The sequence below is a fragment of the Anolis sagrei genome, chromosome 2, assembly GCF_037176765.1.
Source record: "Anolis sagrei isolate rAnoSag1 chromosome 2, rAnoSag1.mat, whole genome shotgun sequence".
In the NCBI taxonomy this organism is placed as follows: domain Eukaryota; kingdom Metazoa; phylum Chordata; class Lepidosauria; order Squamata; family Dactyloidae; genus Anolis; species Anolis sagrei.
The window spans coordinates 249,226,830-249,249,471 of NC_090022.1; the positions used below are offsets into that span (position 1 = coordinate 249,226,830).

The 22,642-nt window shown below is 38.1% G+C and overlaps 1 long non-coding RNA gene across 1 annotated transcript; it reads left to right on the forward strand.

Annotated features, from left to right (window-relative positions):
• Positions 1–440: 440 nt before the first annotated feature.
• Positions 441–9,657, forward strand: LOC132766426 (uncharacterized). The gene is made up of 3 exons (XR_009630468.2): positions 441–653; positions 3,796–3,831; positions 8,854–9,657. It is a non-coding gene; the product is annotated as an uncharacterized lncRNA (long non-coding RNA).
• The last annotated feature ends 12,985 nt before the right edge of the window (positions 9,658–22,642 follow it).

Genomic DNA, 22,642 nt, shown 5'->3' on the forward strand with positions numbered 1-22,642 from the left:
CTTTGAGTTACACAAGTGTATTTGGTTATCAAAGCACAATCTTCTTAAATGGTTTCTGAGTCTTAACAAGCTTGATGGTTTCCTTAACTGGGTTTCTTTTCTTTAACGTGAGCAAGTCCCTCTGACAAATCAATCATGTCTGTCCCCAGAGTATCTAGTCTCCCTAGAATACCCTGTCCCTTAAAGAGTAAAAACAACTTGTGTTCTAACACTCACACAAGTTCACGGGTGGCTATCTTAACCCTCCAAGCCAATCTCTATAGATAGACACACCTGCCTTCAAACACTCTCTCTCAGGAAAACTTCTGCTCACTCGAAATCCACCCACTACCCTTCAGATCAAAAATCCAATCTCTCTCTCTCCCTCTGTCAGAAGCTGCCTGCCTTTTTACACTCACAGCTTCAGCTCCTCCCATCTCTCTTAGCCAATCCTGGGATAGCTGAGCTCCTCCCCTCTGCTGATCTGCCTCACTGTTCTACCTTCCTAACATGGAGTCCGACTTACTGACTTCTAGGCTTCGGCCTACAAAGGTACGAATCATGACAGAGGCCCAAACAGCTGAAGGGCCAGAGTTTGAGGATGCCTGGTTTATCAGCTAATCTCTGAGACCTGTGATCTCCTGCCTGCTCTTTCCTCTGCTCTAGAGATGTGGGTATGTTTAACTCCTTTGTAGCTTGCTCAGATGTGCTTGCTTCAGCTTGCTCAGATGTGCTTGCTCAGAATGCAGGGGAGTGTTTTCTTTTGCTCATCTTCAGCAGTGGCTGAGCTAGCCAAGGCAGGCTGCTAGTTGCTGCTGCCCTCTACCTTCTCTGCTTATCCTTCTGGCAACTCCTCATCCTCACTATCTGAACTGACCACAACAGGTGGTGAGGAATCAATGGACTAATCCCAGAGCCAATTCTGCCCCCTGTTTGGGCCTTGAAGACAGGAGAATTTATTTATTTATTTATTTGCTTTATTTCTATACCGCGTTTCTCAACCTATAATAGGTGACTCAATGCGGTTTACACAGAATTAATTACCACACATTAACAATTAAAACATAACATACATAATAGCAAACACACAACATTCATACAATGCCTCGATCTCAAACAAGATCCAGTCTCATATCCTTAAGCCGTTCCTATGTTCAGTTTACCGTCATTCTGTGTGCAATTGCGCTGATTAGCCGAACGCTTGCTCGAAGAGCCAGGTTTTGAGCTTCTTCCTAAATGCCAGCAGAGAAGGGGCCTGTCTGATGTCACTTGGTAGGGCATTCCATAACCGAGGGGCCACCACCGAGAAGGCCCTGTCTCTCGTTCCCGCCAGCCGCGCCTGCGATGCAGGCGGAACCGAGAGCAGGGCCTCCCCGGACGATCTTAGTGTCCGTGTCGGTTCGTAGGAGGAGATGCGTTCGGAGAGGTAGGTGGGGCCGGAACCGTTTAGGGCTTTGTAGGCTAGTGCCAGCACCTTGAATTGTGCCCGGTAGGGGATTGGCAGCCAGTGGAGCTGGCTCAACAGAGGAGTGGTGTGCTCCCTGAGAGCTGCTCCCGTTAGCAACCTGGCTGCCGAGCGCTGGACCATCTGGAGCTTCCGGGCAGTCTTCAAGGGCAGCCCCACGTAGAGCGCGTTGCAGTAATCTATACGGGATGTGACCAGAGCGTGGACTACCGTGGCCAAGTCTGACTTCCCGAGGTACGGGCGCAGCTGGCGCACAAGCCGGAGCTGTGCAAATGCTCCCCTGGCCACCGCTGAGACCTGGGGCTCCAGGCTCAACGATGAATCCAGGGTCACACCCAAGCTGCGAACCTGCGTCTTCAGGGGGAGTGTAACCCCGTCCAACACAGGCTGTAACCCTATGCCCCGTTCGGCCTTTCGACTGACCAGGAGTGCCTCTGTCTTGTCTGGATTCAACTTCAATTTGTTCACCCTCATCCAGTCCGACACAGCAGCCAAGCACCGGTTCAGGACCTGAACAGCCTCCTTAGAAGTAGGTGGAAAGGAGTGACAGAGTTGGACGTCATCTGCGTACAGATAACACCGCACCCCGAAACTCCGGATGATCTCTCCCAACGGCTTCATGTAGATGTTAAACAACATGGGGGACAGTATTGAGCCCTGCGGGACCCCACAAGACAATGGTTGTGGGGACGAGCAGCTGTCCCCCATCAACACCTTCTGGGTACGATCCTCTAGGAAGGACCTGAGCCACTGTAAAACAGTGCCACCAAGACCCATTCCCGCGAGGCGTCCCAGAAGGATACCGTGGTCGACGGTATCGAAGGCCGCTGAGAGATCCAGCAGGACCAACAGGGACACACTCCCCCTGTCGAGCTCTCTGCGGAGATCATCCACTAAGGCGACCAGGGCTGTCTCGGTACCATGTCCCGGCCTAAAGCCAGACTGTGCCGGATCTAGATAATCCGTGTCTACCAAGAATACCTGGAGTTGTGAGGCCACCACACGTTCCAGGACTTTGCTCAAAAAGGGAAGATTGGAAACAGGCCGATAGTTGACGAATTGAGTGGGGTCTAGTGATGGTTTTTTCAACAGCGGTTTTATTACAGCTTGTTTTAAGCTGGCTGGAATATTGCCTTCCCGAAGGGAGGCATTAACCACCACCTCCACCCACTCGGCCAATCCCCCTCTGGCCTCTTTTAGAAGCCAGGATGGGCAGGGGTCTAGGATGCATGTGGTAGCTCTCATTCCTCCAAGTATCTTGTCCACATCCTCGGGTTTCACCAATTGAAATGGATGGACATGGTGGTGGTGGCAGTTATGTGAGATTTGGAGGTGGGAAAGATCTCCTCAGGTGCCAATCACATGGATGCTATAGCCTTTGCTGTAATGTAAAGTAATGTTAATAATGGGAAAAATAAAACATCAAAACAGGAACCAAGAGGATTCAAAAGAATTAGCTGTAATATGGGGGTTCCCAGGAAATATGGCAGTTGGTCACTCTAGCCCAGCTGAACCATCACCATACTTTTGCTACTGCTGTCACTATTGTCAGAAAGTTGGGTCTCAAAAGCATATAATTCTAACATCCTTATCCACATCACCAGGGAGAAGGAGGGTGCCCCTGCTGTTTCCGCAAGGAGTGCCCATGCCAGCCAGGAGGTCTCCCGGAGCTCTCCAGCTATCTGCAACAGTGATACAGTGATAGTCACACAGGTCCGATCCACTGAAAACACAATGGCAATAGTTTTCCATGTGAGCATTCAACTGGTCTCTATTGGACCAAGTAGGGTTGTCAACACAGTTCCCAAAGTGTGGGGCAGTTCTGGAATGTCACTTAAATTCCAGAGGATTCTCCAATTTTCCCTAATGCAGGATTTCATGTGGTTTATCCCATGTTAATGACTGGGCCTCCCTGGGCATCATGCAGACATCCAGGAGTGATTTCTCACAGAATGCCCACCACATAGAACATGCGGACAACCCCTAGGATTGCTTCTCAAGATTCAAAGAGAAACGTATACTAATAACATTCTCTACATCATCTGTTGAAGGTGCTGTTGCTTATTTTTTTTATAGAGAGCCACCTTCTATTTGATGGCTGAGTGCAATTAAGGAAATTCTTTTGTGACTTAATAAAATTAAAATCCATAGTCTTTTGGAGAAGTCACACATCTTAAACATTGTGTCTTACAGCTCTGGTGAATGTTCACTAAAACCAAATGAAAATCAATGAGACCTCTTTAAGACATGTCAACAGAGATGAAATGCTGTGAATGTGTTTTTATTATTAAGGAGTATGTGGATTTCATTTAGCAAAGAACAAACTCTTCATAATCACTCCTGTCTTTCAGGTTAAGTATTTTCTGAAGCAGACTGTGGCAGTACGGGTAAGAAAATCTCTTTTTCTTTGAATTATAAGACAGGGCATGGTTTAGAAACTGAAACTGATAAATAAGGTTGGATTGTGTTTAAAAGTAATCACCATGTATGGACAAGGACACAAAGTAGTCAGGATAGGTTGACACACTTTCACTCCCTTCCACATACATGGAAAGATATATTATCTGACTTTTCATAAAGAACTATTTAAAATATAGTAAAGAATGCTAACATACAGTAATGCTATAGGTATGGACTCAACAACTGCTTAAGCAGAAAGTGAAATACTAGTAATAAGTCCCTGTAAAGTTTAAAGTAATTGAAATAAATATAGATCCTTATTCTCAAGTTCAAATCTCTGTATTTCTAACTTCTATCTCTATATCAAACATGTCAAAAGGATAGACTTATCTTGAAATTAATTATACATAAATGTAGGGGGTGTTGGAGCTACAGTGATTATGCACTGTTTATCCTGCCCACCATGTGTGTTTTATCAATAGGAGCATGTTTGGAGAAAATGGTGGGATGAAGATGAAAGCAGACTTTTGTTCCATTTAATATATTTAATTGCATCTTCCTGAAATGAAATTTGTATGACCTACTGCCCAGAATATATATAGTGATAGTGATGAACTCAAAAGCCTTTCTTTAATCTTGACACATTTATTTCTTTGAAAACTTCTATAATTCATAAGATTGTATTGCTACTATCTGAAAAATGCTTTGCTTAAAAGAAACTAATTTATCATAAAGTGGCTGTTCATGCATAACTGTCTCCTTCCTAGATAAAATAAATTTCATCTTTCAACCAAAAGTGAAAATCAACTTTAAAAGCACGCACACCTAGGCTCACTGAGGTGATTTAAAAATATCTCATCTGCCCCATTCAGTGTACATTAAAGAATGTTTCTTGTCAGAATTCAACAACAACAACAGCAAGGCTCAACCTTCAACTTATTGTACCAAGTTAATTAGGTGATCTTGATCTTGTTTTTACAAAAAGAAAAGATAAGGCTACCTAACCTACCTATGAAATTAGTTTGCACTTTGCTACCAAATAGTTATGAAATCAGCTGGAAATCTTTTTCATTATTTTTCTCTCTTTAACAATTACTCCTGTTGATAATATTAAGACCCCCGGCTTAGAGCAATTTGATTCTATTAGCCAGATATTGTAAACTAAAACCCAACATTCGCTTAAGAACATTCACTTTGTAAGATATTTCTAAGTATTTCCATTTGAGTTTAACATGAATTAAGAATTTCCTTGGAAAATGTGCTGAAGGGTAGCCCACAAAGACCAGAAATGATTGATGGAAAGACAGGAAGATAGATGATGAAAGTTTCCAGTTATGCATCTGGCTAATGCCATATGGTTCTGCTTCATCAGGAAGTGAATGTAAATGTCATTATAAATACTAGTTTATTAGCAGGCTATTTTCTGAGGGATTTTCCCCCTAATTATTGGAGCGTAAATAAATGCCATGACTTCAGTTATAATCATTTTTTGAAGTGGATATGGAGCACAAGTGTCATGAATTACAGATCTATCTTACCACTGGGGACTGTCTATTTTAATACTTTCTTTTGCAGACAAACATGCCCTTGGTGTGTTTGTTACAGATTCAATGATGTTCTCTAATTGACAATTGAAGATCTGCACATGTTAGGCTTTCTGTCTCAATCCCCATGCCATATTTATGTCTCCTGTAAGCCATAAGCAGGCCAAGGACATTAAGGTCTTAGAGTTTCAACAGCTTATGAGAATCTTTTGATGTTGTGCTTGTCTTTATGCATACAACCTGTTCAAAAATTCCAGCAGCAGTCATGCTGAGAGGTGACCTATCCATCGGTGGTCTTTCAGTTTCAGAAGGAAAAAGTGTCCATCTGAAATTTAGCCAAATCATGTTTTACAAAAGTATACACTGGAAAAAACATCACATTGGAGTGAGAATCTGTTGGCATGAATCTGTAATCTTCATTCAGACTTTGGACTAACAATATTAAGTGAAAGATAAGTTAGACACCTATTTACTAAGAAACATCAGGGCTTAATTACCTAATTCTGCACATAGTCAATAATATCCTTGTAAGTGCCAAATCCAGCAAGATCAAACAATTAATAACAGAAGATCATGCTTTATATATGGTTCTTTGGCTGATTCTTCATAATAGAAAGAGTCTGCATGATGTGATGGATTCTAATCCTCAGTCAATGATCTTGAACAAGCTATACTCTCTCAGCCTTAGAAGAAGACAGTGACAAACCTGTGAAAAAATATCCCCAATGAATTGTCTAATAAACCTGAAGGTAACAGGTACCACGAACAGGTAGTAGATATAAAGAGATCTATATTGACTGGGACACTAGAACTAATGTAAATCACAGATAACAATACTAATCTAGATGGACATCAGAACTGATATAAGACACCTTCCTATCATTATATTACAGTTATATGATTGCACAAATTAATCTTAAAGCTACTTAATACAGCCATTACTGATAGTAAGATATGGGGTGAATCTTTCTTCTCAGGCCAGCAGAGAACTTATAAAGTAAAAGCTTTTGACAAAAGCAGCACTGTGAAATCTGTTACTATATACTGGTAAAACATTATGTAGTGATGTCGTAATAGGGTCCACAATTTGCTTTCTGCTATGAAAGTGGCTTCAATTGTGATGGAAAATGTCACCATGATATTAATATAATTATTGATCAATTGGATATCTGATCAATAATTATATGATTGCAGAATGTGCTCTCAAATTTTGATCAGCCTTGGGTTGACACACTAGCATTGCTATATCACCTTTAGAGAAAATGTGTATGGCAGCTGACAACATTCCCTCTTAGAGAAGGAAAAAAGAGAGTGAACACTTAAAAGGGGCCATGTGGGATCATTGAATACTTGCCTTGAAACAATATATCATTTTCCCTAGTTCTGGGTGAAATATGTCCTGCCGGTTTCTAAGTTACAGCTATAGGAGAGGCCATTGTTGTTGATATTCTCTGAGAGTCCAATAAAAGTATTAACAAGAATTCAAACTTTCAAGAAAGTAAAAGGAAAATAGGGTTCGTGGTGCATTTTAAATCAGACGTAGAGCACAAATGCCATATCATAAACCTCAAATTAAGAAAAGAATGCTAACAGTGTCTTAATTCCATCCTATTCGTGGGAATTTGTTCACATGACTCTCTAATTCTTACTTACTACATAGAAAAAATATCATTTGTAAATTCGGGCCCCTTCCATATGATCCAGTTTTTGATCCCATATTATCTGCTTTGAATTGGTTTATATGATAGTGTAGATCCAGCCTCACTGGGAAATCTGCCAGAAGTAATCTTGCTCCCTTATACCTTTATATGGAAGACTGGTAGTAGAAAAGACATGCAGCAATACCATATGGCAAGTGTGGTCAGATTTCATAAACTGAGATATTGTTTCATTCTCAACCCTTATTTGTGAGTGGTTTTCGAAGAAGATGACCCCAATTGCTCACAGCTGTACAGACTAGCAGGTCCAACGTTTTAAGGAAATGAATGTTGGAAGTACTTTATCCTCTCTACCATTTCTTGCTGTGGCGGTAGTAGAGGAAACAACATATAATCTTTGCTTTCTTACTTTGTGTATTCATTGCAAATAATTCCTTCCTCCTTCCGTTAAGCATTTTTGGCATGGTCATAGTGTAGCACCTGGTATCTAGAGGGCGCATTTGCAGTACATAGGGAATTTTTCTCTTTTGGGAATGAGTAGAGCAGTTACTCTGGCACTTATTATGAGTTAAACTTGTTGGTCTTAAACTGTGGCTTTTTGCTCTGCAGAGTAACATCAGGCCACTCAGATCTTCCTGGCCTACTTCTGAGCTATGGCCAAGTATCCCTTGCCCACTCCAATAATTTATAAGAGAATTCTTCTCACCTCCTATAAGAAGAAGTAAGAAAGGGAGTAATTATCCTATTGACCAGAAACTGCAGGACAGTTATGGTACTTTAGAAGGCAAATCACAGGCCTTCCATGAAGTACTAGAAATATCTGGCCTCTTCCTCTGAAAAAGAACCCAAACAACTCCAACACATGCTAATAAATGTTATTTTTTCTCATCGTGTATATAAAACCTGCACTTTAAATATATAAGTGTAAATAATAATACTCTTACACATTAATTTAATTAATGAAGACTTTAAGAGGAATATCTCAACTAGAAGAGAGGTTTAAAAGCATCTGAATGAAGCAGATTATTTAAAGAAAATGGAAAATATAGTGTTAGAGTTGACTGACTGAAGTGGCAAATATTGTTTTGGACACAGTTTCTCTCAGAATTAGTGCTTGGTTCTGAATCGCTCTCTTTTCTGAAGCTACCCTATCAAATGCTGCTTAAGATCCCATAACTACCATTGGATTTATAGTGATTTCTCAAAGAGTATTCATGTGTCAGAGTGCTATTTTAAAGATAGAATGTGTCAAATTACACTATGTAACAATATTTGAAAATAAGTATTCCTGGTTTGAAAGTGTTATTTCTCATTTAATTTTGTGGCACTTACTTTGAAAGTAGTTGTTATACTCCAGAAACTTTGTTTTTGTGGCTGCCACAAACTTTGTCAAACTGGTTGAGACTATGAGATATTCTTGAAAAACTATAGCCAAATGTGTTGCAAGATGTACCACAAAAACAAATTTTCTGCAGTTTAATAAACATTTTCCATGTTTTTTAATGATGGAACCAATTAGCAAATGACATTTATAACCCAAGAACAAAAAATGTGTTACATACTGTTACTTACCACACATGACCTTACTGCCTGAGAATGTTAAAACCCCCTCCCTAAACTACAAACCACAGAAATCTGCAGGAGGAAGCCACAGTAGACACTCTATGTCTCTCATCCCATAAGAAGAGAGAAGCAGGAAAAAGTGGCGGGGGGGGGGGGATCTTATTTAGCATTGCCTTCCTGTTGTTTACAACTGGATAATTGCAGTCTCCCCCATCAAACATGTTAACTCCTATTGTTTTGACAGCAATCAGCAGCTCCATTTGTCTTCATAAAATACAATGGAAACATACAAGAACAGTTGCCATCACACCTTCAAGTATCCACCTTTCCCTGCTTTCAAGTGAATTGACAGGTCTGAAGTTTATTGCTACTCGACTCCAAAAACAACGATTTCTAGACACTTGAAAACCAAAAAAAATCTGGTTATTTTTTTTTTTGAAATAGTCTTCATTTGCCTTTCAGAATAGGACAATTGAGATGTGTTATAAAAGCCTGGTTAACAATCTTCAAACCATACTTGATCTGGTATTTGAAACACGTAGGGGTCATATCTTCCTGTGTTAACTTCTGTGCAGTTTGATCTACAGGAAAGGTAGCCCTCTGTGTTTTGTTCCTTTCAGCAGTGAGAAATGGAACTGCAAAATTATATTTTCTGGTTAATATCAGCCAGCATTTTGTGATTCTTACCTACTCCAACCAATTTAACCATTTTTAGAATTGATATTCAACTGCTTCAAAAAGATGAGCTTAGGAAAGCCTTTTAAAATAATGGAAAGTATATGAATCTAGTTCTTAATTCTGAAATTTATGGATACTTTTTGAACCTGTGTTTTTATTATAAGTTGCTTATAGGGATTGTTATGGATAATGTGTTCCCGTGTTTCTAATATACTGTTATGTGGCTAAACTTTACACAGATTTAAAGACTGCAGTGTGTTTGTTTTGTTGTCTTATATCTATTGCACATGATTTCAGGTATCACTTACTGCCAAAAAATTACAGCATAAAGATTGCAAAATATGTAAATAAAAACATGTATTGTTCTAGAGCTATGTTTTGATTATCAGTGTCTTTATATTCATATTTCCACATAATGAAGCATGCATGGTTAATTCTAAAATGTGTTTATGTAAAGAATGTGTATAATATCTACTCATTAACCTGGAACCCCAATTATTAAATTATTAATTTATTTATTCACAGTTCTTTCAAATTGCAACAGAAAGATTCATTCCTAAAGATGATTGGCTTTATGAACTGCTAAAAAGCATGAAGCCACATGTGATGCACAAATATAGTGTGAAACAAAAAGACAGATACATAATAAAATGAAGCTAAAATGTATTCATTTATGTAGAAGGCACGACAAAGATTTTCCAAACAATCCTTTCCAATTTGTGTATTTCAGCCAAAACACCATCAGCAAACAGTCTTATATGATCAGTTGTTCTATAAGGCTCACAATAAGAAAATTTAATGGGTTGCTGGGTCACCCCCTGTAGAATAGCCATATTGTCTTTGTGAAAGTCTATATCTTTAACATTCAGAAAATGGTATTGCATTTTAAGTGCTAAAACAAACAGATGGCTTGTGTAAAATATTCAGAAAACAAATACAGACTGACCAGTCTTTCATTAGTAGTGATAGACCAATTCTCCAAAGTTGGTTTGAATAATGACTGTGAATTAGGAATTGAAGTGCAGAATGCCTTGCCTTATACTATATTGCTATATATTGTTGCTTTCAAAAACCTTTTAAGAGACTTAAAAAAAAAACTCCAACACATAATGCAGGTTATATTAGAAGGGCAAGATAACTATTTAAAAAATATTTTTTTAAATATAAATTCACCTGCAATTGTCTCTATATATCTCCAGCCCCTACACTTGAATACTACTTTGGCAGATGCAGTGGCCATGTGAAGTTTTTCATCATTCAGTTTTCTCTCTTGTCTCTTTCTTGGCTATTTTTGTATACCAGATGCCAGGAATCATGGAAAATTAAATTTTAATTTAGCACAAAAAATGAGGTGATAGTACCTGAATATACTCCAGCAAAGTATTTTTTCTTTATCACCACTGTTATTCATAAAGATGGGCATGTTAAGGCAAGTGAAGCAATTTCTCTGTTGGCTTTCCTTCTACACCTGTGTTTCTCAAGTCTGCTCCTCCAAGTGTTTTGGACTTCTGCTTCCAGAAATCCAAGCCAGCTTAACAGCTGTTAGGAATTGTGGGAGCTGAAGTCAAAAACACGTGAGAAACACTGTTCTACACCATGGTCATCAAACAAGAAATATGTGGGAGGCCATGAAAGCTGAAATGATGCCTGCACTAGTCTACTTCAGCAAATGTTCAAAAAGGTCTGCATCCCAGAGTGGCAATCACAACTTATATGGGTGACATAGAGGGTTCTGTAAACTTCTGTCCAGCTACAGAAATCCTTATTTTCTATGTAAATCTCATGTTGAGAACCTAGATCAACTAGTTAGTTAACTAAGTGATGCCTCTTTTGCTAACTCCCTTCGCTTCCCATCCTGTTATTAGGACACCTGATGCAACTATCAGAACCAGGATTCCTGTTCCCACCAGAGATCCCTGTCAGGAAGTGATGGAAATATCAATGTGCTGTGCCCCAATCAATGGGAAAACATAATTCTATCTTCCTCAGTAAAACAGACTGGGGGACATTTATGACTGCGGTTCTAGTGAATGCACCATGAATATAAATCAGTTACAGATGCATAATTCTAGGTTACAGATCTGTAACTGTGATAGTGTATTCTTCTTCGGTGTGTGTCAATTCTACAGAAGTGGTTCAAAACAAGGTGGGAAATCACTTTGGCATGCAATATGCAAAATTAATCTGAGTCAATGACAGAGCTTTGACTATCTGAAACATTGGGGTACAGTGGCTTCATGTTAGTGGGGCAATGGATCCACTTCAGTTTTTCATTTCTAATTAGTACATGCTATACAAACTGTTTAACTCTGCTCTGAGAAAATTACAGAACTTTTGGATTATGTTTAAAATTCTGACTAAAGCCCAGATCAGATTAACTTCCCATACCTGCTTCCCTTGATCTCAAACATTAAAGAGCTTTCATCTTATGAGATCACTGCTCAGAGGGCTGTTGTCCTACTTTTGAAGGTTCTTTTATGTCATTACTGTTGATTGTTTTGGAATGAAATATCACAAAGTTTAATTTTCAGATGCTTTGCATTTATTGGGAACAATATGTCTTGTTTATCTACAGGTACAATGTGTATAACAATGTTTATAAGTTATCAAGTATCACAGACAGGTTTTTTGTACATTTTTATTGCTCTGGTCTACAATATTTTCTTATATAAACACTTAAATTTTTAGAATCACAGACGCCTTAAAGGGCCAGACTCAAAAGTGACTTCAATACAGAGTTTATTAAAACAAAGGAAAAAGGACACAGAGGCACTTAAATGCAGTGCCACTGGTCAAAAACTCAAGAAACAACGAGTCCTGGTTCAAAAAGGTTTACAGAAATATAATCCGGATTAGTTGGATAAAAGAAAAGAATCAAACAAAGCATTCTGAGGTCAAACAAAAGGCACAGTACACAACTGGTTAACAAAGGAGGAGCCGCAAGAAGAGAAGAGTCGTCAGCTGAAGTCCAGGGTCAAAGCGGGAGAAAGACCAGAGTTCGTAGAAGCAGCCGATTTAGCCAAGCCGATCCAGGTCAAGGAAGGGAGAAGTCCACACTCACGAGAAGCCAATCCGGGTCAATAACAAGCAAACGATAAAAAGATTCAAACTGCAGATCCCAAACCAACACCAAACACGAAACCGGCAGCAGCAAGTCACACAGCACCCAAAACATAAACGTACTCTAATACCTTGCCTTCTGCAAGGACCCCTCATCCCTGAACCCACTTTTATTTACAACTCATCATCAGAAGATGAACTGATCACCGCCCCATCATTATCCCCTGCATCTGCTTCCAGCTCTTCACGTGAGCCAGCTTGTCTTCCCCTCCAAATCCTCCATCTCCTGTCAAGACTTAGATCCCCCACGATTCAGTTGGATCCCCTGATTTCCAGTCTTCACCCCCAGAGAACCCCATAAAGGTATCACTAGTTGTTGGCTCCTCACAAATAGCTTGCACTTCTCTTATTTATTTATTTATTTATTTATTTACAGCTTTTATATTCCACCCTTCTCACCCCACAGGGGACTCAGGGCGGATTACAGTGTACACATATATGGCAAACATTCAATGCCAATTTTGACATACAACATATACAGACATTGACAGAGGCTATTTAACTTTTTTTCTGGCCGCCAGGGGAGCTGTCGCTTTCATCATCCATCTGCGACACTGATGAAGTACTTCCACATTCCCCGCATGCTTTTAGCTGGAGTGCTTGCTGGAGTCTTTTTTTTAGGCCTCATAAATTAGTTAATTTAGCCTCCCCACACCTTAAGGTGGTACCTAATTTTCCTACTTGACAGATGCAACTGTCTTTCGGGTTGCAAAGGTCGACAACAGGCTACAAAATTGGTTGGAAACCTACTCCAACCTGGGCTGGCTTCGAACTCATGACCTTTTGGTCAGAGTGATCTTAATGCAGCTGACACTCAGCCAGCTGCGCCACAATCCTGGTGCAGCTTAGTCCAATCCAGGGTGTCTCCTCCTTCTCCTTCACTCATTGATCCATCATCCCCACAGAATCCCTCAAACGATTCCTCATCTGTAGGCGCTGTAAATATGTCCCGGATCCTCTTTCTCTGCTGCTCCTCATCAGATTCCTGCTCCCGAGTAACCCTTTTTCCCCTTCTGGCACACATACTACTGTTTGTAACATTACTCACAGGCTCTACTACAACATAAATATTTTTTAACCAATTGAAACATAAAATTGCATAGACACAGACAATATTAAGTCCCTTCCCTCTCTTGTGTGTGTGTGTGTTTTAAGAAAAAGAGTTAATCATGATTTGTTTGGTTTTTTGGTTTTTGACAACAGTAATGTCTATGTCTAGATAACAAATAATCTACCTAAAATTCATTAGAAGATGTTCAGAATACAGCCCAGAAAGGAAAAAGAATACACTCACATGGCATAAAAATAAATTAGGAATGCTGCAGTTATACAATAGCTGAATTCAAACCTACTCATGCCTAGAATACACCATTTGAAATCAATACAATTTAAGTATGCCATGACTAAATGAAGCTTCGTTGATTTCAGTATGACTATTCTAAGCATGACTAAGTTTAGATCAACCCATGCAAGCAAAGAGCTTCAGTTACTTAGGACTAGTTTGATACAACATTTACCTAAGACTAGTATCATATGTCAGTTTCATACAACATTTCAAATATATTCCATTATAACAATGAGGATATGAGTAATATGAAATTAAAAGATATCTCATATAGCTTTCACAGTTTTCATAACATTTCTTTCTAAACTATTCCAAACACATTAATACATAGCTACACATAAAAATTCTGAAGAGTAATCTATTGATTCCTTGAAAACATTCTGCTACACTTTTGTTTTCTTGTTTTGGGAGTCAGGAAATTAATCCAGGTAATCAGTCCATATGTAAACATTTCCAGCATTTGTTTCCTCATGTTGTTCACAAACCTCTTTAATCACCTCCTCCTTCTTCCTCCTCCTCTTCTTTATAATCTGTATACTTGAACAACAGTACAATGGAAATTCAGAAGAAGTAATCCAGTAGCACTCAGTGGTCAAGGTGCCTAAACATGAGTGATAAAAAAGTGGTTATAATTCTATTAATGAGCTATGATGGTATAGGTTTGACCACGTTTTGGTGGTTAAAATTATCTGATTGTACAATGTCCATAACTGCTCCCAAACCTATCTGTTATCTGCTACCCTCAAATATGATGGATTTGGAGGAAAGAAGCAGCGTAGAAAAATTCCTATATTTTCATACAGTTGGGTACATATCAGTGATGACATGATCATCAAAAACCTTTATTGGGTCTTCCAGAGGTCCTTGAAGATATTACTATATGTCCAGCTATAGAAAAATAGGTGAATACTTCTCTGATAATTCACACGCACACACACTTTTTCCACCAGCAAGGATACAACTGTTCCGCAGGTGCTGCAACAGAGAAAATGTAGAAGTGGTAATGGGATGGTCTCTGGAATCTTTGTGTTACAACTCTGTGATGTAGGATCTCATCTAGGGACTGAAAAGAACAAATGAGACACCATTTTACTTATAATATTCATCCTGAAATCTTAGAATTATTTCCCTTCCCTCTCACTTTTTTCTGCACTCTGTAGAAATGTAACCAATTTCAGAAGGATGCTCCTAAATGCATTAGATCATGCATTAACATCTCAGTTAGATTGTTGCAGATATCTTATCAAAAGCCATTAATTCATGAGAATCCATTGGTAAATAGCAGTAAAATGGAAATATTTTAGCAGCTTTCTGCCTTTTTGGTTGACTTTTTATTGCAAGTCTAATGGACAAACAGTTCACTGCTTTTCTAGCGGCTGGCATATGGCATCCAGGAGGACAAGTCAGACCAGACAGCCCATCAGATTAACCATGTAATAGACCCAGAAGCACTTTAAAGCTGTTGAACAAAATTGCTTATGGAATCAGCCAAAGTACCAGATGCTGCGGTTAGAAGAATTTTTTTTCCAGTGCCTAGCATCTGGGACCCAAGATTGCCAGCAGAAAGGCAAGAGAAGTGGTAATCTGCCATTTCTTATCTGTGTTTAGAGATAAATGTACTATTAGTGATACAGTATGAAACAACTGCATGGAAAGAAACACACACAGTGAAATATAATGTTACATGCAAGAATCTGTATATTTATTTTCTGTTTAGATTGAAGGAGTTTTAGCATAATAATCTAATGGTAAATTGAATAAGAATATAAAGCACTGTTAACTTTGTGATGTCTAGAGGGGAGCAAAATAATTGCTTTACTAGTGGATACTGATGTTGCTGTAGTAAACCAACTGAAAATAAAATGAAAACTTACTACAGCTGAAAAAGGACACCTGTCTTCCATAATCTTTACTTTAATGAATTTCAAATATAAAAAACATGAAATGTTTCATTTATTTTTTTCCAGATATTTGGATGAGTTGCTTTGGAACTGAATAAATTCAGGATTAGATCTCCAATACCAAGAGAGAATTTTCAGTAATTCAATAATGATCCAAATATGGAAAACTGACATAATAGTCTCTCCATATGCATAACTATGCTTCAGTGTCACTTTAATAGCATGGCCTCTCACATTGAAATGATGTATAAGTAAACATTTATGGTGTGTGTGGATATTCTTGATGTTATTGGCAAAAATCCTGTTGGGCGATTACAAAAGCTTAACCTAGAGTCACCATGTGAATGTTTTTGTATTAGCCATGCCAACAAAATGCCTAGTTCAGGGATACATAGACTACGAAAGCCACCCAATACCCATGTGCCAGGCAACAGCCACTGTAAACAACAAAGGTCTACTCCCTTGTGAGTAAGGAAGCAATTGACTCATGGTCCCCTAAACCCCTCACACAACTGATCTTTGGCATGAGCAGAAAATATAACAGGGATCCTGCTTCTGTTGTTGCACCAGAGCTCACTAATGGAAAGAGTTGGAAATAGCAGCCAACTGCTTCTTGAATGATAGAGGAACACATTCCTGTTGATTGCAGTGGCTGATGCCTTGTAAATAGAGAAGGAGTGATCATGAGCTTCAGTGTTTATGGATTTGTAAGTATAGTGCTTATGCATTCATAATTTCCCAAAAATAATTCTGACCTTTATATTTTTATATCCTATCTTTTTCCCTATTTGGGTTCTAAGATGGCTTGGTGCAGTTACAAATTCAAAGCATACAAAAGTTATCACGTATTTAAACCATAAATTAGAAGCTGTATTGGCTAGGTTAATTTGATCACATCATGTTTAATATTCTACTGATTGACCATTTAATGTAGTTCAAAGCTAGCTTCAAACTGCCACACTCAAAAGCATTTGTTATCTAGCCACTACAGTTTGAAAATAGCTTTAAACTGCATTAAATGGTCAGTGTGGATGGGGGCCACAATTTCCTCCTTTTTTAGATTTTTCTTAATTTTAATTAATAAAATGTGGGTCTGGTCAAATCTGCTTCCTATGTCATTTATTTATATTTATCCTTCTGGGTACAAAATGTTCAAAATGGTTTGATTTGCAGGCAGGAGAACCCTGTTATCACGTTTAGCATTTTTTAATGAATTTATTAGAAATCACAAGAAATTTAGGGGAGAAGTGGATCAAATGTAACAAAGAAAAATAGATAGATAAAATAACAGATAAATAAAAGATCACACAGAGAGAGGTAGGTAGATTGATCTGTGGAAACCAATCAAATACGGTGCATGAATTTTCCTGCTGACACAAGACAATACAATATGAAATATACCTATTGCTTGACTTAGCAGGTACAGCTAATGTAGACTGGGATCCATGGACCCTTGCAACTATACTAGCTTCTAAATGAGAATCATGGTGCTGACGTTAAGCAATGCTCCCAGATCTAGGTTAGGCATGTAAGGTGATATACGACTCCAGACATATTAGCACTTGGTTCACGCAAAGGCTTTAGCAGTTGTTTTTTTTTTTTTTAAAAAAAGCAAGAACAAAACCTTCTACTAATAGCCGTGACTTTTTGAGCAGTTTCTAGATAAAGGTGAAACATAAAAGGTTCAGTGCAGCAGCCGCAGCAGCATCCAGAAACTGGTGGTTGTTTTAGTTTCCACATTCCTGTTTGGCTACAGTCAACAGGGCCAAATCTAATTTTCCTGCCTGTCCTGTGAGCAGTAAAGTTCTTCACTCCCCACTATCAGAATTAGCTGTGATATGCTGTCTCTTTCTCCCATTAAGTTGGAGAGAATGAAACTGTGCTGCAAGAACACCACAAATTACCCAATAAAGTCAACAGTATTGATAGCTTAGATGGATGTGCAAGGAGCTTCTGGAGGCAGATCAGCTAGCAGCTTCAGCAAGGGTTTTTTTGGCAGCATATTCTTCACATTGGGACCACTGTTTTCTAAAATGATTTTAGAAATGTGAGATAACTGATATAACTCAGCCAGAAATCAGAACATTTACAGGGTATTCTGCTAATAAATATTATTTTTCATTGAACAAATATATTAAAATATTCAAATTTCATAAGAAAAATTATAAGGAGAATACTGGATTGATGAGAAACTGCAGTTTAGAATTCATTCTGTTAAAATATACATTCAGTTAAATAATATTAGTTTATTTAACAAAGACAGCATTTTTGATGCAGAGAGGGCATTCCCTACCCAGAAAACATGATTATTTGCATTAAAAATACTTGCTTGGAAAATGACATTTCTATGTGTAAAATGAACTCTTGTACAAATAACAGCAGCAAAAACATATTGTCTATGGCCATACTGATTGGGGAATTTTAGAAACTATAAGCACAAAACTAAATGTTTCACTCTCTGCTAAATACTTGATCTCAGGTATTATTATACTAGTACAAGGTGCTATATTTCAAATCTATCTCAGGTTATGATGCTGCTTCCACATTTATGTATATAAGCCTGTTTTATTAATTCTAGATTTTATTTAATGTCAGATTTCTTTAGCATATTTTTAACTTTTGTTATCAATATCTGTTTTAATCTGTACTGCTCTAACAACTATTTTCTTAGGCCCCGTCTATACTGTCATATGATCCAGGGCCCTTCCACACAGCCCTATATCCTAGAATATCAAGGCAGAAAATCCCACAATATCTGATTTGAACAGGGTTTTCTGAGTCCACACTTAGATAATGTGGGATTTTCTGCCTGGATATTCTGGAATATAGGGCTGTGTGGAAGGGCCCCTTGTTTCATAATGTAGTTTAACTGTAGTTTATATAAGTGTACATTGCCATATAATGTAGTTCAATCCAGTTAAACTGCATTATGAAACCACGTAATATGGCAGTGTAAATGGGATTTTAGTCTCATTGAGAAGTGTTCTCATTGAAAACATTATTCATTCAAACATGCCTGCCAGGCCATTTTAAATGATGATTGAACTCAGGGCCCTTCTAGACAGGCCCTATATCCCAGGATTTGATCCCTGGCTTTCTGCGTATTCCAGATTATCTGGAAGTGCAAACTCATATAATCCAGTTTTAAAGCAAAAAACCTGGGATCAGATCCTGGGATATAGGGTCTGTCTGGAAAGGCCTTAAATGCACATGTGAAATGTTTGAATATCACTCCACAAGTGAAAAGGCAGACACATAAAAAAACTTTATATTGTTTCCTTCCTATATTTTGCCCCATAGACCCCTGAAAAAGCCCTCTCTTCAATCAGAAATGTTGTGTCAAATCAACACATACAGATAGCACGTGTTAGACCCTCTTCCAGTAAAATTCACAATTGCAACAATAGGTTGTTGCTATTGTTACTACTGTTATGAGCTCTGGACTCTAAATAGATAATCGAATCCCTAACTGAACTATTTTAACATGTCAGTAATATGACTATAATGGGAGAGAACAAATAACCCTTGAGTACTTCAGCTGCCCATCCTGAAAACAGTATCTTAAATTCAGTCCAGTGATGCTGGAAGCATTGTATTTTGCTGCAGATAAAGTTTTGAATAAATAACACACCTGATGCTTCTAATTCCTTAAAATCAACATAAAAACCTTGCAAGCTATTTCATGCCAGCTTGGACAGGTGGTAATAATGTTTCTGAATGTGCAGGATATATTGTATTGATATCAGTGAATGGTGACAGATTTAACGCGCAGCATAGAACCTTAGCAAAGTTAAATTGAAATGTTTCATAAAATGCTGGTTTGTCATCCTGATTTTGAATGTTTTAAAAGTATCTTTCAGTCCTTAAGAGCAGGAGAGGTGTGTAAGGAATAAAATGGTGTAGGGATTGTAATTTTAAGCATTGGTGGTGACACAGATTTTGAAGAAAAGGAAATTCAAGAGAATTATTTTGTAAAATAATAGGGTTTGATTCAGGACCTTGCCAGCTTTGTCAAAAATTCTTTTATTGGCCTGTTTGTAATTTCTTCTAATTACAGGTTCTTTCTCAATTTGCATTATAAATCTTAGGCTCTCAGCATGGAAATCAAAGGTCCCAAGTGCTTTGTTCTACTAGAAGAAATATTGAAACAGTTTTTTTTTCCTGACAGTTTCTTTTCTTATTGCTAATGCTACATAATGATTATGCAACCAATTTGAAGATTGGCATCTTTTTGGGTGTAAAAGTGTACATACACATGCAAAATATAATGGCCTAGGCACACACACAATGTCCTGTTTTGTCCCAGAAACAGCCTTACAACATGAGTAGAAGTAACTAAAAAAGCTTTACTTCAACAAAATAATAATAACAATGCAAACAGCAGTAAAGGAAACAGAAAGTAAAGACCAAAAGCAATGCAAGGTCTTAAAACAGACGTGAAACAAAAGCCTTTGGCAACAAGTCTTCACAGCAGACAGGAGCAAGAGTCTTTGGCAAAAGAAGTCTGATGCAAAGCCAATGCTGGAACTATAGCATAGAGACTGGAACACAAACACACCAAGTAGGTCGGTTGTTGCCAGTGCTGACTACTGACTTCACTGCTAATTTATAGCCTGAGCTCTCAGTACTGATGTTGCTAGGATAAGGTCTGATTGTTCAGTATTTTTGCTGTGATTCTAGCTGACTTTCTCCTTTTTTTCTTTTGCCCTTCACCATTCTAAAAATGTAGGGACCTGTAGCATGTCTCCCTCACCTTTTCCTTCCTCCTCAGCATTTAGCCCCAAATCTCCAAGTGCTACCTCTTCAGCCTCCTGTTCTACCTCCTCCTCAGAAGCAGAAGAGTAGTCCACAACACACAATTTAATGTTGCATTAATATAGAAAAGAAGAATGAGAAACAAAAACATGTAATATGCACTAGAAAAGTACAGGATGACTAGTGATTCTGGTCACAGACTGCTTGAATGGGAATAAAATCCAATAGCAGAGTGTTGCTTTACAGTCTTAGGGTGCATCTACACTGTTGAATTAATATAGTTTAGCATCAATTTAACTGCCATGGCTTAATGCTATGGAACCCTGAGATCTGCAGTTTGGTGAAGCAGAGAAGGTTCCCAAACTGTAGATACATATTTTCACTGAAATTTCAAATATTTTGAGCATGGTTAACTGAATTATGTTTCAGTACTACAGTAGGCTAGAAGCACTGAGGGGAAAGAGAATGAAAAACTCCCTACTCAGAAAAATTAGTTTTAAACTGACTCTAGGTTTAGTGATCATAGAATTCACAGTAGGAAATGATCCAGCCATTGAGCCAATCAACTTATGATCAGTGCCACTATCTAGACCACATGCTGAGAACACAGATGCAGTGCCAGGAACATGCAGTTCACTAAATGAATGGAAAGGGCTGCCAATTCCTGTGACACGAGTATGTGACAAACATGCCAATCATTCAACTAGAAAGAGGTTTCAAAATGCCAAGTGGAAACCTGTTCAAACTTCAGCCAACTATCAACTTCATCATAAAGGTCCATGGATTTGTCCTTTATTATGGTGAATCCATAGGCTCCTGGTAGGAGGGCATGGAGAACCCATTGCTCCATGCGCCATGCAAATTGGTTTACCCCTCATCAGAGTTGCCACCCGGCTTCCCCTATTACTGGGAAGGCAACACGGGAAGTTTACATTGTCGCAGCAGGAGAATGTGCCGTTTCGTCTCCTCTTTCAGCATGGAACCCAGTTGGAAGTGCCAATGTCAGGATGTTTGTATCAGTAAGTGTCAGGGTTCAGACACTCCAGTCTGACGCAGCAAGCGTGTAGTTTTAAAAATAAACAAACACAGGCAGCATTCTTCTAAGTTAGCTTTACTTAAAGCGTCTATACACATAGAGACTACATGATGGAACTAAAAAACATGGCGACGGCTACACAGTATAATGAAGGCAAACATAAACATTCTGTTCTTCAAGCTGGGTAACTCCCTTTTTCTTCCCTGGGCAAAGGAATTTCTGTTATCTCTGTCTCAAGGTTCTTTCTCTCTCTGCCTCTTAATAACAATTCTAACACTCAGCTGAATCCATCTTTGAAATGCAAACTAATACATTATAATACTAATACAAACACATTGAAAACATACATACATATAAAATAACTATAACCACTCTGACAATTCCCCCTCTTTTTCAATGTGTTACAATTCCTCTATTACATACATCCATGTGGTTTGCATAATAGTAACTTCTTAACTCTTGACTCTCAACTTCAATATTCACTTATTCTTTACTCTTTAACTTTACTCTTCACTCTTGCACATTTGTCTACTATTTTTAACTTCTTTAATAACTTCATCATACATTTGCTTCTCTTAACGTCTCTTAGCAATCTAATAACATTTCTATTACATCTTAAACACATATAATACTTCTTTCATATTACTCTGCTTTGCTTCATTATAACTTTTCTACACACAGTAACTTCTTTTCATTACATAACACATTTCTGCAAACTTATAATGTCTTAGTACATACAATCATGTCTCCATACAATTCTGCATTTCTTTTACATATCAACTCTATATCATTACTGCTCTTCTTTTCATAATGTCTCTTTGTGATTCTATAATCTCTTCAATACACACAATTACTCTTCTTCATTACTTCTTATTGCATATCATTCTCTTAATACATATCATTCTTACATTTCTTCTTAAAGTACATCATAGCTACTTAATACATCATATCTTCAATATAACTACTATTCTTCGTTACCTCAATGCTTTAATAACCATTACCTTTAATAATCATTTCATAATAATTGTAACCTTTTACACTCTATAACTTTACACCACATGATATGACTTCTTAGTCTCAATACATGAATACAACAATACAGGGGAAATAAATGCATCATAAAAAACCTTAGCAATACACATAGCAAAACTACAAAGAACATAAAACACATTGCATTTTTTTGCAAAGGCACCTACGC